General features: G+C 46.6%; 1 protein-coding gene across 4 annotated transcripts in view; it reads right to left on the reverse strand.

Moving 5' to 3' along the window:
- Positions 1–15,937, reverse strand: part of DOK5 (docking protein 5) — a 158,333-nt gene that overhangs the window by 23,583 nt on the left and 118,813 nt on the right. The window lies entirely within an intron of this gene.

Below are 15,937 nucleotides of genomic sequence, written 5' to 3' on the forward strand. Positions count from 1 at the left end.
CTCAGCGCATGCATGAAACAACATCACTGCTCCCTTTGCTTCTGCTAATTTTCTATGGCTCCTCACCAAGGGAATCCTCTCCCACCTGTACGCTGAAAGAGAAGCCCCTCCCCTCCCCCCAGACTGAGTTTCCCACGACCTTTTCAAGGAGACTAGCTTGGAGCCTGAGCCTTGTTTGAGCCTTTGGTGGGAACTGGATTACTGGATTTGGTGTTTTGGCTTCTTTTTCCTTTTTCTCTGTGCTTGTAAAATAATTGTTTTCAATTACTCTCAATACCGCATACAGAGCTTAGTACAGAAAATGTGGCCTTGTTCTTGCCTTCCAGAGGGTTATACCCTAGCAAAGCTGCTGGTTGCTCAGAAGGCAAATTTTAAAGTGAATGCATAGGGCAAGAATTCCATGTGGCCAGAGTGACCCTGTCAACTGGACTCACAGTTAATGAACTCAGGGACTTCCTGTTTCCTATCTTTAAAAAAATTCACCAAGTTATTTACTTTGATTTGAAAGGCAGCGAGACACACAGAGAGAAAGAGAGAGACAGATGGAGAGAGATCTTCCATACACTGATTCACTCTCCAAATGCCTACAACATCCAGGGCTGGGCCAGGCCAAAGCCAGAGCCAGGAATTCCATCCAGCTCTCCCTTGTGGATGGCAGGGTCCCAAGTACCTGAGTCACCATCTACTGCACCCCAGGGTGCTCATTAGCAGGGCACTGGAATCTGAAACTGAGTAGCCAGGATAGGAACTAGGCGTTCCAATATGGGATGCAGATGTGCCAAGCAGTGACAACCATTGTGCCAAACGTCCACTGTATGTTTCCAACCTTATGCTCTTCTGGGGCCCAGGTTCAGAGTGCAATGGTGGAAGGGCAGGCAGACTCAGCAGCACCATGTAGATGTGTTGAACTTGGCTTTGTTGTCTGGCTGTCCTTGGCTTTGCAGAGTAAGCACGGCTCACTTTCTGTGCATATCCACGAAGCTCCAACTGAGTGGGCAGGCTCAGCCTAATCAGAAGGCAGAGGTCTTCCCACATAGTCTGATGGGGGCATGCTTGCTCCATTATTGGATAACACACCACTACCATCAGCCCCGTCACCCAAATTCCCTCTGTTGCCTGTTTCTACCCCCATTGCTTCAGGGTAAATCCCAGGTTGTACCAGCTTGTGTAAAAAGGGCACCATCAGAACAGATTACAAAGCCCCACACTTTGTTAGATCTTCCTCACATGTACCAGCTCATGTGGACCACACAGCACTGCAGGCACAGGCCCTCATCATCGCTCGTGCACTGCATATGAAGTGCGAAATGGCAAAAGGAGGTCAGGCTGCAGCACTCAGAAGGGACATCCAATCACAGACATACTGACCCATCCAATTCTGGCCCAGCCTGAAAGCAGAACCTTGGCGCCACTGATATTTGGGCCAGGTTACTGTGTGTTGTGAACGCCATGCTAGTGGGAAGAGTCAGTCAGGGTTTCCTGGTGGGAAGTGAGGGTGCAAAATGCTTGCTTCCCCCAAATGTTTTGTTCAGCATGGTCAAAAATGCCTGCTCCACTCCTTGGGAGCTTCCAATCTTACCATGAGAATAGCAAGGGAGTACGGATTTCATCCCTCTGAGCTCACAGTTTACTGTAAAAAACAAGTTACCCATCCCACCCCTCAGCAGCTAAGATTACAGATCAGGTCTTTTGATGGGTTTTATCCTTGCCTTGTAACTGAATGTCAGCTGATAAGTGTTTTTCTTCCCCAAAATTGTGCTTAAAAACCCTAGTACCACCAGCCCATTTAGGTTTTTCCTCTCTTGGAGCCTCCTTCAAGGCCGCTCTCGCTGTAGGTTTCCGACTTAAATAAATCTTGCTTTTAAATACTTTGCGTTTTTATCTCTGCCTTGTATGCTTGGAAATTCTTCTTCCACCAGTGGATGTTAGTAGGATCCCCAGGACTGACCACCAGAAATGACTACAGGTAGCACAAAATGTCTCCCTGGAAGCAAAACTGCTACCCATTGAGAACCAGTGCCTTCGTCTGCCTGCTGGCATCCTGCATCAGGGCTGGCTTCATGGACCAACAACATGGACAGTCACACAGGGCCCAAGGATAAGTACCTAAGGGTGGTTTGCTGTTTTGCTGCTGCCATCTTGAAAATCTCAATAGTTTTTGAGTGATATTTTCATTTTAATCCAACTCTATAAGCTACTTAATCGGTTTTCTTCATACTATAACCCACTTTTACTCTCAAAGGTGTCCCAGCTTGGAAAAAAAATGCCCAAAGTCACCATTCTGATCTACCTGAAACAGCCTTGGAAAGCTTCCCATTCGGTTTTTGCCTTACTGACTGAGAAATACAACAGCCTGGTTTACTGTCCTGTAGCATCACCCGCTGGCTCACACCACGCACAGTCACACACTTCTAAGCTTTGGAATGCACATCTACCTGACACTTTCCTCAGTAAGAGCTGCCTTCGCTACCACCGCAAAGCCTACAGCCTTCAGTATAAAGGGAAACCTGGGACATAATTTTCCTGACAAAAGTATACTGGATAACCAAGTATACGTTGCTCCCCTAAACCAGAGGTTGCAAACTCGAATGCCTACGTGAGTCACAGAGGCAGCACCAATAAGTAAAACTTTCTGGTTATTCAGACAACAAGAAATGGTAAGACTTAGGAAACACAGAGAATGAACCATCTCAAAATGACAGCTGATATTAAATTTTAGCTCAGGCAGGCTGGGTGTTGTCAGATATCCTCATATTTCAAAAGATAGAAATCTGTACTTCATGTGGAATCTCCCAAACATTGGGAACAAATTTAATTAAAAAAGATCATTTGAGCCAATACCTTGTAGACCAAACATAAAGCAGCCTCCATGGGCCACTTTATAGCACTTTCCCCACAATCTTTGGTAATTTTAATTCCTTTACCTTGGTCTGGCCATTTGAGACATTGACCAATGTTTGCTTGCTGCCCGAACTTGAGCCAACAGATAACTTGCCACCTCTCCCTTAATAGTTACATCACAGAGAAGGTCTCCTATTCCGTGTTTGGATAAGTGAATAATTAATACTTGGGCAGAGACCGCTTAAGCAGCCAATTTCTAGCTCTGCAGAAATCATTGACTCGACCTCCCCAAAATGCTCATCCCTTCACAGCAGATGTCACCATCCTGGCTTCTGGTTGTCAACTGCTGGTTATATCTGAAACTTCAATGCCATGGAAGAAAGAGCCATGAAACAGGGCAAAGCCTTAGTCTGCTGGGGCAACCACAAGCTGGAACCTTCTTTGAATTATCTTTATTATCTCTAAAAAGTGCTGATTCTGGTTAAAAATCATAAATGACCTCTGAATCCATGGCTGGGCTTTTGGGATTACCGTTTGGGGCCTCAGTAAACTCTAAGAGGAAAAAGTGACTGCACATGGTTTGGAGAGGAGAGACCGGTGGAGTAAGTACAGTTGTATCTAATGCCTAAGAAAAAAAGGTTGAGAGCAGGGATCAGAGAACTACGTCTGCAGCCCACATCCTGGTTTTGTGTGGGCTCAGATTTAAATAGATCTTACCATGCTTTAAATAAAGATGGTGAGGAAGAAGAGGCAGTGGCAAAGAAAGAGCAGCAGGGACAATCTGTGGCCCACAAAGTCAAAAATATTTACTTCTTGGCCCTCTATAGAAAATGCCAACCTCTAAAGGAAATGCATAAATCACCAATTTCCTGACTTCTCAAATCAGAGTAGAAACAGCACTGAACTGATCCCATTCAGCCCTCAGACCTCATCACCACTCCTGTCGCTGTCTCCTTCCAGTCTCTGTGAGTGACACCAGGAAACCACGTTACTGACCGCTGTCCACATGGCCAACCACGGGCACCCACGAGCCTCTGCTCTCAAGGGGTGAGGAGAATCTCCCAGCTGACCTACTGTCTTGCCACCATCAGACTTTCAAGCGGCTGCTTTCTTACGGAGCCACTATCTTAAACATTACTGTTAGTGCTGGAGTTCCTAAACAAAGCTGCATTGTTAGTAACGTTCAATTTGTGCAGTCAGGAGCTAAACAACCACAGCACGGGGACAGGAATGCACAGCCCTGGGGAGGAACTGCATAAGGTAAGGCAGCCAGTAACAAGCAGGAGAGAGTCCTGTTAAACACACCACTGCACTGTGCAAGTTATTATGCTGTTATGAGACTGCGAGGGATGTGCTCAGAAAATAAGATCATTTCTTTAATCCAGGGAGCAAATTCATAGCAAATTTCAGGAAGAAGCCTGAGCTTCGCCTGCATCTACCCTGTCCAAATGAAGTTGAGTCTGTCTCATCTTGAGGGGGAGGTGAATCCCATTTAGCTTCTTTTAATTTCTAAATACTTCCTGCTGAATGCTCTGTGACTTAATTTGGTCAATTTACCTTGAGCTGGGTTGCAGTGTCGGCACTAGAGTGAGCAGCCACTCCAGTTTAAGTTCTGGCTTCATTGCTTCCTCAACCTTAAAAATGGGATGATAGCGCCTGCATCAAAAGGGTCACGTCGAAGATGCAATTGTGACACACATCTAGTGCTTGCAGTATGTCCGGCACACTCCTCCCCCTCCTTCCTCCCTCCCTTCCTTCCTTCTTTCTTTCCTTCCTCTCTCCCTCCCTCCCTCTACCTCTCCCTTCCTCCTTCTTCCACTTCCTCCTCCTCCTTATCAGCAACAGACCTGAGTAGCTAACTCTTGTTCACCTTAAAACTGAGCTCAGGCATAAAACTCTCAGGAAGACGCTCTTGACCCCAGACAGAGACTCAATGCCTTGCCTTGAAGCTTCCTATCAAGTTTGTAAGCTCAACCACTTAATTTTTTTAATTTGTTATCTTTTACCCTGCATTTTATATATTCTGGGCAAGAGGACCCTCCCTCCCCCACCAGTTGCATCAGTTCCATTTGCCCCGAGCTGGAAAGTTAACCACCTTTCTCTACCTTTGTGAATATAATTAGGTAGCTATGGCTTAAACAAATTAAGTGGGAGAGAAAGACACAAAGTGATACATAAAAGTCCCTGTCCAGGCGCTCAGACCTCAGTGTTGCTCCCCAAAGGCAGCCATCACTCACACCTACATGTGCATTCTGCTGGAAGATAATCGCTATGCTTATAGAAACACACATGAGTATGCCACAAGCTGCCTATTATTCTGCCTCATCTTCATTCATTTATTTTAGACACCTGACATTAATACACACAACTCTTCCTGTAGTCATTAATGCATATTATTCTCTATTTCTTTTTTAAGCATTATCTATTTTATTTGAAAGAAAGAGTTACAGGGAGAGGGAGGGAGAAGGGGATGGAGAAAGAGAGAGAAAGAGAGAAAGAGGCCTTCCATCTTCTGGCTCACCCCTTAAATTGTCTCAATGGCCAGACTGGGCTGGTCCAAAGCCAGGAGGCAGGAGCTTCCTTCAGATATCCCACGTGGGTGCAGGGGCCCAAGCAATTGGGCCATCTTCCACTGCCCTCCCAGGCGCGTTAGCAAGGAGCCAGATTGGAAGCGGAGCAGCCAGGACACAAACATGGGATGCCAGCACCGCTGGCAGTGGCTTCACCCACTACACCATAGATTCTCTTCTATTTCTGCCTCATGAATCCCTCTTACATCATGTGCCATAATCAGTTCCCTGTTGGTAGACACTTAACCTCTCTCTAGTCACTTCCATTACAAATAAGGTCCCAGGAGTAAGAATTTCTTCTTCTTTAGAGTCATTTCCCCAGCACCTCATGTACTACCTAGTGCAAGGGTGGGGAACCTCTGTTCTGCCATTAGGAAGTTTGTAACATCGTTCGTGAGCCATACAAAATAAACAACTTGAGAATTAGGTTGCTATAGATTTATTGAGTTTCAAGTCCCACCCTCAGTTGCTTTGGCAAGGCCTAACCAAATGATTTCACCAGCCCCATGCAGCCCAATATTCCCCACTCCTGATGATTCCAGTGGATAGCAGGGCTCATCAACTATTTGTTGGAAAGAAGAAAAGACGTTTGGCTAGAGATAAACCTTGGTTAAGACACCTCTTATGCCAGAGAACTGGGTTCAATAACCGACTCTGGCTCCTGACTCCTGGCAACCTGCTAATGTGGACGTCAGGAGGCAGCGATATTCACTCAAGTCCTTGGGTCACTGCCATCCATATGAGAAACTTGGATTGATTCCTGGCTCATGGCTTCAGCCCCACCCTAGCTTCAGCCATTAAAAGCATTTGGAAGAGTGAACAAATAGATGGGAACTTTCTCTTTGTTTTTAAATAAAAAATAAACAGGGGCCAGCATTGTGGTGTGGAGGCAGAGGTGCTACCTGCAACACCAGTGTCATTTATGGACACTGGTTTGAGTCCCAGCTGCTCTACTTCCAATCCAGCTCCCTGCTAATGCATGTGGGAAATGCAGTGAAAGATGGCCCAAGGGCTTGGGCAGCTGCCACCCATGTGGGAGACCTGGTTAAAGCTCTGGGCTCCTGGCTTTGGCCTGGCCCATCTTGGCTGTTACGGCCATCTGGGAAGTGAACCAGTGGATGGAATATTTCTCTATGTAACTCTTCCAAATAAATAAATAAATCTTAAAAAAAATGACAACAAAGAAAAGAAAACCCTGTTTTTAAAAAGAGGAATGGGAGAATAAAGGAATGGCAATCTTCCTCCTCCCCTCCTTAAGCCAATGAATATTTGTGAACCCCTCAGCTTTGCTTGTGCTAGTATATCTTTAAATCTCTAAAAGCGCTACTGATGGGTACAAAGCTGTGTGAATTTAATTTTGATGAATAAGGGCAAATTAGTCTTCAAAGAGAACACAACAAATTAAACTCACAGAACAATATTATTGCATATTTTGAGTGGTAGATGTGGGGAGCAGCTCGGACTAGACTGTTACTGGAATTAAGACTTATTCTATGCACCTGCTCTCCCACAATATGGCGCTGGGAGAGAAGAAAACAGCTTCTACACAGCTGCCTCCAGTTCAACCAATAAACTGTAGGACTTGCTCCTGATTGGAGGAGAGCAGCGTACTCAGCGTGTGGGCAGCCGAGTTGGGATTGGCAGAGGAGGACTATAAAGGAGGAGAGAGACGGCATGCACCAGGAACATCTAAGGGGAACATCTGAGGGAACACCTGTGCAGCCCCCGAGAGAGCCGGCCGGCGGAGTGCCGCTCCCCTGCGGAAGTGGGGAAAGTGGCCAGGGGGAACCGCCCTTCCATGGAGGTGGAAGGGACAGTAGCCAACCCGGGAAGAACCAGCAGCAAACCCGGGGAGGGCCGAGCAGACGAAAGAACAGCGCAGGGTCCTGTGTCGTTCCTCCACGAAGAGGGGGAGTGACAGTAGAAATCAGAACGTTTTATCTGGATATTAAGCTCCTGTAAAAATGCAAAAAAGGCCAGTGCCACAGCTCACTAGTAATCCTTCGCCTGCGGTGCCGGTACTCTGGGTTCTAGTCCCGGTCCGGGCGCTGGATTCTGTTTCTGTCCCGGTTGCTCCTCTTCCAGTCTAGCTCTCTGCTGTGGCCCGGGAAGGCAGTGGAGGATGGCCCAAGTGCTTGGGCCCCTGCACCCGCATGGGAGACCAGGAGGAAGCACCTGGCTTCTGGCAGCGTGCGGGCTATAGCGGCCATTTGGAGGGTGAATCAATGGAAGGAAGACTTTTCTCTCTCTCTCTCTCTGACTCTCTCTCTCTCACTGTCTAACTCTGCCTGTCAAATAAAAAAAAATGCAAAAGATTTCTTCATGTTTTATTATAAATTATCCATAAAACCTAACACATTGCTTTTACAAGCACTACACAAGTATCCTATAAAAAGAACTTAATTCAGGAGGGGGAAAAGCTGATAAATGCTTTAAGTAGTACATTAGGAAATCCATAAATTAACCCAGTTAATTAGAAGGGATACGGATTCATGAAGATCTGATAAGAACACATCATACAGAGGTCAGTTTCAATGCCTGAAAAGCAATGAAATTGATTCCATGATTTCTTTGATGCCCTCTATATATTAAAAAAAAAAAAAGTAGGAGAGCATGCTGGTTTTGAAACCAGGTTGAATATAAATTAATTTGGTTTCAAGAACCGTGGAAGAAACCCACTTGAATTCTACAAATTTGCCAGCAATGCTTATGTGTGAAACCCAGCTTGGAAGTAACTCAATCCATTGAACAAAGGAGGAAGAAGTGAGGAAGAGTAGTTCAGACTTAGCATGCCAGCCTGTGTGTCCTCGGGGCCCCTGAGTCCGCAGGAGCCCGCCCTCTGGGGCCTGTCTGTCACCCTCAGTGGGGCCGCCTCTGCAGCCCCAGAGAAAACCTGCTAAATCGCAGCCCGCCTTCACCCTGAGGCGCCCGCCTTGAAGGAAATTCTAAAAGTGACAGATCGGGGAGTGAGGAACATCCCACACACTGCCACTCCTCGTTCCAAAATTAGACTTTGTCATAGACACTGCTCTCAAAGGCGGCAAAAATAGCCGGCTGCTCAGGGGAGGGCCGGGCTGCCCTGCGGTCCCTGCCGCTCGAGCGAGGCAGCTGGCAGCTGGTGGGCGAGCAAGTCCTCACCCCAGCGCAGGCAACGGGCGGGCGGGCCCCTCCAACGCTGCACGCCCACCTCCTCAAACACCACCCTGTAGAACAAATAACATTCCTGCGAATTACAAGAGTGGGAAGGTGTGGGAGGAGGAATTATAAGATTGCTATCTGGTGCCAAGACTACAGAAAGAAATGGAATTTCTCTTAACAATAAATTATTTTTTTAATGTAAGTTGGTGGATGCTTCTGCAAGGTAATCTTGATATTCAAGCTGTTGTAGGCTGAGTTTGATTTGTCTCCCCAGAACTCATGCAGCTGTTTAAACTCCGATGCCTTGATGTTTCCGGTTGATGGATTGGGGATTTTACCTAATTATGGTGTCCGAGAGGTTGGACCACTGGGACATCTTTGAGTCATTGGGGGCTGCCCTTGGAGGGTTGATCTTGTGAGAGGTTTGATTGCTAGAGTTCTAGTTCAACCTAGGTGGTCTCTCTCTCTCTCAGTTCCTAGTTTACCACGTACGTGATCCTTGTGCCTCCACGCCCGTCATGACCAGTCTCCATCAAATACAGGACTATGGAACCGCCTGATTTCAAATCCGTCAAGAGAGTCAGACATTGTCCTCATTCCCTTGAGATAGGGGTTCAGGAACCACGTAAAGCTATCCTGCATTCCTGATGCCAGCAACGACTCTATACCTGCAGAGAAGTGACTTGATCCCACTAAGGCATCATTTTTCACCTATACAGTTGGGACAATGACTCCTTCCAGGTCAAAGTCATGAATAAAACATTGTGTTCTACGCCCACTGGGGGTGTGGGCCTCACGTGTCTATTTAACGCTGTACTCTCTAGCACACAGCAAAGTGTAGTACATTCTCAATAAACATCTTTGATTGAGCAAGTGAGTAAGAATGAATGCATGGATCTCTAGCGATTAAGAAAAGGCAACGAGAGCTTCTAGCATGTTGTAGGAGGCCTGAAAAATGACAGTGGCTTCTTATTGAAGCATCTGGCATATAGCAGAAGTTCAATAAATATGTTATCATTATGGGGACGGCATTGTGATGTAGTGGGTTAAGCTGCCGCCTGCAATGCTGACAATCCTATTTGGGCACAAATTTGAATATAGGCTGCACCACTTCCAATCTGACTCCTTGTTAATCTGCCTGGGAAAACAGCAGAAGGTGGCCAAACTGCTTGGGCCCCTGCACCCATGTGGGAGACCATGAAGATGTTCCTGGCTCCTGGCCTTGGCCTGGCCCAACCCTGTCTGTTGCAGCTGTTTGGGGGATGAACCAGCAGATGGAAGACCTCTTTCTGTCTCTCTCTATGACTCTGACTTTCAAATAAATAAATAAATGTAAATAAGTAAAATAAATAAATGTTATTACTAGTAAAATCAAACAGTAGGAAAAACATTAAAAAGGTAAAAATCAGAACAGGAAATGAATATGAGGGGCTGCTGTTGTGGCATAGCAGGTAAAGCCACTGCCCGTGACACCAGCATCCCGTATGAGTGCCGGTTTGTGTCCCAGCTGCTCCATTTCCGATCCAGCTCCTCCCTGCTAATGCCCTGGGAAAAGCAGTGGGAAGATGGCCGCTGCCACTCATGTGTAGACCTGGAGGAGGCTCCTGGCTTCAGATCGGATTGTCTTAGCTCCGACTATTGCAGCCATTTGGGGATGAACCAGCGAAGACAATCTCTCTATATACAACTATTTCAAATAAATAAATATTTTTTAAAAAAGAAAGAAATATGATTCCAGATATTCACATGGTGTAGAGGAGAGACATGAGCTAGCCCTATGTCTACTCCTTCTGACGCTCATGGCTTCTGGGCCCCTACCTGGACTGACTTTGAATCAACAATGAGGTGGTCCACAGGGTTGTGGCCTCTCCCAGAAGGAGACCCCCACTCTTGCTAGCTTTGATAAAGTAAGTGGCTATGCACAGAAGGCCACGTGGCAAGGAGTTGAAGGTGGCCTCCAATCCAATGGCCAGTGAGAAACCAAGGCCCTAGATTCCATAAGCACAAGGAACTAAATTCCACCTCTGATCACATGAGCATGGCAGTGCATTCTCCCCCCCTCTAACCTTAAGATGAGATCACTGCCCCAGCCAGCACCTGCACTGCAGCCCTGTAAGCAATGGAGGCAGGAGGCCCGGCTAAGCTGCATCCAAACCCCTGACCCGCAGGAACTACGAGATAATGCATGTGTGTTGCCTTAATGGTGCATAGTTTGTAGTTCTTTGTTATGCATAAACAGAAAACTAATACCTGTAGTAATAGAGACACCCGTGGGCCACCAAGGGACCTCCTGTGGAGTGGAGCCACAGGGAGTCGGGGGCGGGGGTGGGGGGGGAGGACCGTGAACTGAAGATGTGCTCTGACTGCAGTGGGCAGACACTACAGGGCACCTAATCAGCGCCACAGCAGGATGTGAGATTGGCCTCCCTAGACTCACTCACTTTGAAGACAGTGCAAGGATCTCAGTTTTAGAAGAAACCTCTTAGCTTTTCAGCATTGGCCACTAACTGGGAGTTTGTAGAGCAGCAGTGAGCCAGTCTCTCGCAGGGCAAAGAGAACATGTGTAGGGCCTTGACTCAGATGCACTGCAGGTGGGGGTCATCCCACACCTGCTTCCAATTTGAGCCCCATTACCTCCACGCAGAGGCTTTAAGCCTTCAGCCCAAGGGCCATTGTGAAAGAAAGTTCCAAAAATGTCCTTAAAATACCGTCTATTATAGAGACACATCATAGTTTCATTTTAGTATTACTGATATTATTATATTAGCTTTTGTAATAAATTATCACAAATCCGTGTCTTAACACAAACATATTGCTCCACAGTTCCGGAGATCAGAAGTCCAAACTCAGTTTCACCGGGTGATGGCAAGGCATTGGCAGGACTGGAACCTTCTGGAAGCCTAAGGGCACAATCCATTTCCGTGCGATTTCCGACTTCTGGAGGCCACCGACTTCCTCTGGCTGACGGCCCCTTCTCTACCTCTTAGGCCAGCCACCTGGCATCTTTCAGTCTCTCTCCCTTCTGCCTCTCTTCTTCCTTTGTCACATCGCCCTCCATCTCCCTCATGATTCCCTCTCTTATGGACATGTGTGATGGCACTGGACCCACCTGGATAATCTGGGCTAATCTCTGCATCTTAAGATCCTTAATTTGATTAACACTTGCAAAATCCCTTTTGCCACATAAGCGAACGTTCACAGGATGTAGGGATAAGGATGGGGATCTCTTTGGGAGCCATTATTCGACCTACCATAACTATTATTGTGATTATCCATCCCACCAGCCTCCTCTTGATGAGCTCTGGGACTCCAGGTCACAGGGCTGATCCAAATCAATCCACACAAGGCTGCAGCATCAGACGGGGCAAGCCCCTGGATCCTGCTGGCCGGAGATGCCCTCCTGGGAGTTTCACGAGAGCAGCAATTAACAGTGATTAGGACTCCCTGATGATGAGGCCAAGGCCAGAGGTGAGTCTCCCCAGCTCTCTCCAGTCATAACCGTGGGCATCTCGAGGAAGCAATGGCTCCGAGATTACTCCTGCAGGACACGGCACTTCTCCCTTGCCAGAAAACTCAAACAGCAGCCCAGGGAGGGAGGGCCAGCAGTGCTGTCTTCACATCCTGTCTCTTTCCTCCCATGGTTAGGGATTGTTTCAGTACATTGATTTTAAGCTTTTCACAATCCCAGCTTAACTTCCTTGAGATTCAGATCCCATTTTCAAGCCTCCTCATTTCATTTAAAAGAGGAAATTGTTGCCTTAAAATCACATCTATTTTATTCAACTCGTTAAGCACACGGTAAATTAAGAGCAAATGACATTATTTTCTAGTTAAATTTGCAAAGGGATGATCTGAACGAATTACTCATATTCCTGATTAATTTTTAGCGGAAATAATGAGGAGGCTGTAAATGGAAAAACATGTGCATACAGAACCTGCTTTTCAAGCACAAAATAATGTATGCTAATTATGGCTTTATAAATAAGGTAATTCTGGAAAAATGTCTTTGGGTGCTTAAAGGCATCTAAAGGGATAGCTACACAATTCTAATGCAATAATGTCTTGCCCTATAAGTTTTAAATGACTTGAATAATATTTTACAGTTCTCTCTCCCTCTAACTCTTTCTCCTCCCATCCATCTACCTATCGACCTCTCCTAAAATATCCAGAGTTGGTGAGCATTTGGGGAAATGGATATCAAGGCTATTTGGAAGGAAAATCAAATCCTTAAAATCAATCACAGCCTTGGATTCAGTAATCAATATTTAAAAATTTATCCTAAGCAAATCATCATTTATACATACAGATTGAAAAAATATGGAATTAGTATATAACTCTGAAATATATTGCAGATTTTTAAAAAAATTTATTCATTTATTTGAAAGGCAGAGCTACAGAGAGGCAGAAGCAGAGAGAGAGAGAGGACCTCCATCCGCTGGTTCTCTTCCTAAATGGCTACAACAACCAGAGCTGAGCCAATCCAAAGCCAGGAGACAGAGCTTCTTCTGGGTCTCCCATGGGGGTGTGGGGGCCCAAGAATTTGCGCCATCCTCCACTGCTCTCCCAGGCTAGAGCAGGGAGCTGGATTGGAAGTGGAGCAGCTGGGGCTCGAACCAGGGCTCATATGGGACACCTGCACTGCAGATGGCGGCCTAACCTGCTACACCACAGCACCTCCCCCTGCAGATTTTTTTTAAAGATTTTTTTTTTAATTTGAAAGAGTTAGAGAGAGAGAGAGAGATCTTCCACCCACTGATTCACTTCCTAGATGATCCCAATAGTCAGGGCTGAACCAAGCCGAAGCCAGGAGTTCCATCTGGGTCTCCCACATGGGTGGCAGAGGCCCAAGCACTTCGGCCATCTTCCACTGCTTTTTCCAGGCCATCAGCAGGAAGCTGGATTGTGGGGAGCAACTCAGACTAGACTAAGTTACTGGAATTAAGACTTATTCTATGCATCTGCTCTCCCACAATATGGCGCTGGGAGAGGAGGAAACAGCTTCTACACAGCTGCCTCCAGTTCGACCAGTAACCTGCAGGAGCTGATCCTGCTCCTGATTGGAGGAGAGCAGAGTACTCAGCGTGTGGGTAGCAGAGTTGGGATTGGTGGAAGAAGACTATAAAGGAGGAGAGAGACAACATGCACCAGGAACATCTAAGGGGAACATCCGGATAACATCTGATCAGCCCCCGAGAGAGCCGGCCGGCGGTGTGCCGCTCCCCCACAGAAGTGGGGAAAGTAGCAGGGGGGCCCGCCCCTCCACGGAGGTGGAGGGACGGCAGCCAACCTGGGAAGAACCAGCAGCAAACCCGGGGAGGGCCGAGCAGACAAAAGAACAGTGCAGGGTCCTGTGTCATCAGTGGGGGAGTTGGGACACAAAGTGGTTGGGAAGCCAGTGTCACGGGTGGTGGCTTTACCTACTATGCTACAACACCAGTCCATATATTGTAAATTTTTAATGAGGTAGAAATATATAGACAAAATCTTTTTGCAAAAAGCTAGTCATAAGCAGTGTGTTCAGTATAATTCTATTTTCTAAGTACAAATAGTCTAAATACTAAAAGGTTACACACAAAAGTTAGCAATGAAGGAGTGAGCATTTAGCGTACAGTGTAAGACACCCACATCTCATATCAGAGGACCTGGGTTAACTTTCCAGCTCTGGCTCCTGACTTCTCTTCCTGCCAATGAAGAACCAGAGAAGCAGCTGGTGATAGCTCAAGTATTTGGGTCCCTGCTACTCTTGTGGGAGACCTGCACTGAATTCTGGGCTCCAGGTTTCAGCCCAGCCCAGACCTGACTGTGGGCATTTGGAGAGTGAACCAGTGTACAGGCATACTCTCTATCTTTCTCTCTCTCTATCTGCTTCACTCCTCAAAAATACAGAAAAGGGGCTGGTGCTGTGGCTTAGCTGGTAAGGCTGCCGCCTGCAGTGCTGGCATCCATATGGATGCTGGTTCGAGCCCCAGCTGCTTTACTTCCAATCCAGCTCTCTGCTATGGCCTGAGAAAGCAGTAGAAGATGGCCCAAGTCCTTGGGCCCCAGTACCTGCATGGGAGACCCGGAGGAGGCTCCTGGCTCCTGGTTTCAGCTCAGCTCAGCTCCAGCTGTTGCAGCCATCTGAGGAGTGAACCAATGAATGGAAGACCTCTCTCTCTCTCTCTCTGCCTCTGACCCTCAGTAACTCTGCCCTTCAAATAACAAATAAAATCTTTACTAAAAAAAAAAACACACACACACACAGAAAAGAAAAAAAAGGAAAAAGAAAAATATTTAAGTGAACGGTGGCTGTATTCCTGTGTGATATATGATTTCTTTTGTTCTTCTGCATTGTATTGTCTTCAATTTTTCAGTAAGAAGCCACTTTCTTTGGAAATAAGAAAATAGCAAATGCATATGGTTCCTATCATTTCTATGGTTGCTTCTGATTCTCTAAAACCTATAAATTACATCATTCTCAACTCCTTCCTATCTTCTCTATAGTTTTTCTCTGCTCAGGAACTCAGAGAAAGATGTGGTGAAGATGAAAACGGACTTGATGGACTCAGTGTTTGCTGGACAATGCTCTCTCATGGCCATTCTCATCAAGCATGGCTGGGACCAATCTGGACCAAGCATTCTGCCCAGCTATTAGTAACTGGGGTGATAATAGTGCCCTCCCATCTTTTTAGCAGCTGCCTTCCACTGAAACTTACTGCATCATGGCCTTTTGGCTGAATGTGTTACAGCAGTATCTCACTTAAATCTCACATGAGCAGCATAAGACAAACACTGTCTGTAACTTCCCCATGCTATAAAGCGGAGCACTGGAGCTTTGAGAAATCCAGAAATTTGCCCTCCTCTGTAAGGCTCGAATGTTTCAGGGTTGGCATTAGCACCAGCTCTGACTCCACAGGCAGAGATCCCCTGACCATGGCCCAGGCCTGCACAGCCCGTCCGTCATGGCCACCTTGGCAACTGGGCCTCCATTGGCAGGTCCAGCTTCATCTGTTCTGAATGCATAAGCCAGGGCTGGCACAGGTGTGCACCTGTTCCCTTCTAACAGTAACCCAGGGCCACAGCCCAAATCCAGCCTGTGCCTGGTTTCTAGGACACATAGCAAAAATGTTATATATATATATATATATATATATATATTTTTTTTTTTTAAGTGGTGAGGGAGGGAAATAAATCTCATGGTAAAGGGAAACATGGATTGCAGTGTCTTTATAAAGTATGTTCGGAGCACAGCTGTGCCCATTTGGTCGCATGTTTTCTATGGCTACTTTTGTGCTACAGTGGCCTTTATCAGTTCCAACAGGGACTGTACTTGTCCACAGAGACAAAAACATTTACCATCTGGCCCTTCACAGAAAATTTCTTGACCCTGGCTCTCATAGCCAGAACAC

The sequence above is a fragment of the Oryctolagus cuniculus genome, chromosome 11, assembly GCF_051225735.1.
Source record: "Oryctolagus cuniculus isolate XC-2025 breed Fujian yellow rabbit chromosome 11, ASM5122573v1, whole genome shotgun sequence".
Taxonomy (NCBI): domain Eukaryota; kingdom Metazoa; phylum Chordata; class Mammalia; order Lagomorpha; family Leporidae; genus Oryctolagus; species Oryctolagus cuniculus.